The following is a 2,240-nucleotide window of genomic DNA, read 5'->3' on the forward strand; positions in this document are numbered from 1 at the left end:
TAACTAGGCTCCTCGCCCCACCACGCCAAGGGAGTAATATGACGCTCGCGCTATGTGAGGCATCGCGTGTCCAGGTAGGCAACGAAAGGATCACAATTACAACGGGAGTATGTTTCAGCGAGGTGATGAAAAGAGTGTATTATTCAATGCACAACACCAAGCTTTGAATAGGTTATTCCTTTTTCTATTAGTGAGAAATCATTCCGTCGAAAAAAAAGGGCTACCAGTAACTCCTAGAAAACTACACGCAATGGTCATGGAAGGATGAGTATGACAGAGGAGGACATACTGGTTCTACTGATCGATGCTTTAAGATAAACATGATCAGCCTATAAATTCTAAAACGGTGATAAGAAGCCGGAAAAGCCGCGGTAAAATTTAAGTTTGATGAAATATCGAAATTCCTTAACTGTGACAAAACAGCGGTGCAATAATTAAAAAAAAGAACAACTAAAAATGATACCGTGAAAAATATCGCAGGTTTTGCGAAATGTCTTATAGTTATAACCGGATGTAATCAGCAAATGTCACACTTTTATTAAGCTATTTTGCGTAATCATCTAACAATTATTATAAGTCCGATCGTATTCTATTACGAGTTTTGTTTCTCCTGGAGATGTAAAACGCAGACGGAAATCGTAGTGAGTCCGGCATTAAGTCATCGGCAAAATGAGTGTGCTTACTCCTGGTCAAGCACAGATAGTGAGTGTAGTCCGTAAAGGGCATAATTTACTTATAACAGGCCAGGCTGGAAGCGGAAAGTCTACGGTGGTAAAAGAAATCATGTCAGCTCTGAGAAAAGCGGGTTTCAATGTGTCTGTTGTGTGCGCAAGTGGAATTGCTTGTACTGTTTATGATCCTGGGGTCGCGTCAACTGTGCACTCACATTATGGCTTGGGAGTGGCTGATCTCCCTTGGCAGAAGCTTGTTGAGCGATCGTGTGAAAATAGCCTAGTGGTGAAGCGCGTGTGAGAAAGTGATGTGTTGATTTGGGATGAGGCTAGCATGTCAAGTCGACGCATGTTAGAAGTCGTCAATGCCATTCATCATAGCCTTAGCGAGGAAGTTAATCAGCACAAACCATTCGGTGGTAAACAAATAATTTTGGTGGGTGAGTTTCTGCAACTTCGCCCAGTACCGGATGACCTCGATGAAGGTATGTTCATATTTTATTCACCGCTGTTTGGGAGTGCGATCACCCATCGCTTCGAGTTAACTGAGATTATGCGGCAATTTGACAAAGATTTCCCGTCCGCCCTGCAAGATGTCAGGGTCGGCAAATGCAGCAATGAGACGCAGAATTTTCTGAACATGCTAACGAGGAATCTAGGCGGTTTGGAAAAGGAAGCACTGCACATTTACTTCAAAAAGCTACCGGTAGCTATTCACAATCGTGAATCCTTACTGGAACTTCCGGAACCGGAGTTTGTTTTTGACGCTGTACATGCTAATGAAACAAGAGGGATGAATTGGCCCGGAAGTCCTGTACTTCACTTAAGGCGAGGTTGCCCTGTAATGCTAGTATGGAATCTTAACGACCAACTGAAAAATGGCTCCAAAGGAGTATTTTTAGATTGTTTTGGGAAAGCCTCAAAGTATTTTTTCCTCAAGTAGGGTCTGTAGAAATCCAAAGGCAGTCTTGGTTCAAAAGGAACAAACAAGGAAACGTTGTAGGCAGCATTTGCCAGTATCCTTTAGTTTTAGCGTACGCAGCAACCTGCCACAAGGCACAGGGGCTCACCCTTGCAGCTGCCGTTGTTCACTGCTCGAACGAATTTGTCTCTGGACTTACATACGTGGCATTGTCACGAGTTAAAGATCAGGGTCATCTGCAAGTGTTGAATTTTAAAAGACACTTTTTGCAACCTCCAAATCCAAGAGTGAGTAATGAATGTTCGACTGATCTTGGCCATTTACGCGACGATCTCCAATGTTGTCGCAACAAGATTCTTCCTGCTCACTTCTTTACAGTGCAAGACCGTTACGTGCTGGAAGAGACAGAGGGCGAAGAGATGGTGTTTCCTGACGATGTGGGTGATGCACCTGTAGCGTCTTACTTTGATGGGAGCGACGAAAGTGAAGTCGACACTATAAAATTATTCGATGAACTAGCTAAGAATGACTCAGAACTTTCAAGACCACCCCCGACGTTAGAAATAAGCGCAATTTTGAATTCCATGAAAGTTGAAAAGCCTGTCACGGATTTTGCATCGGACAAAAACTCTTGTCTGCAGACGCTC

This window comes from Porites lutea, chromosome 1 (assembly GCF_958299795.1).
Source record: "Porites lutea chromosome 1, jaPorLute2.1, whole genome shotgun sequence".
NCBI classification, from domain to species: domain Eukaryota; kingdom Metazoa; phylum Cnidaria; class Anthozoa; order Scleractinia; family Poritidae; genus Porites; species Porites lutea.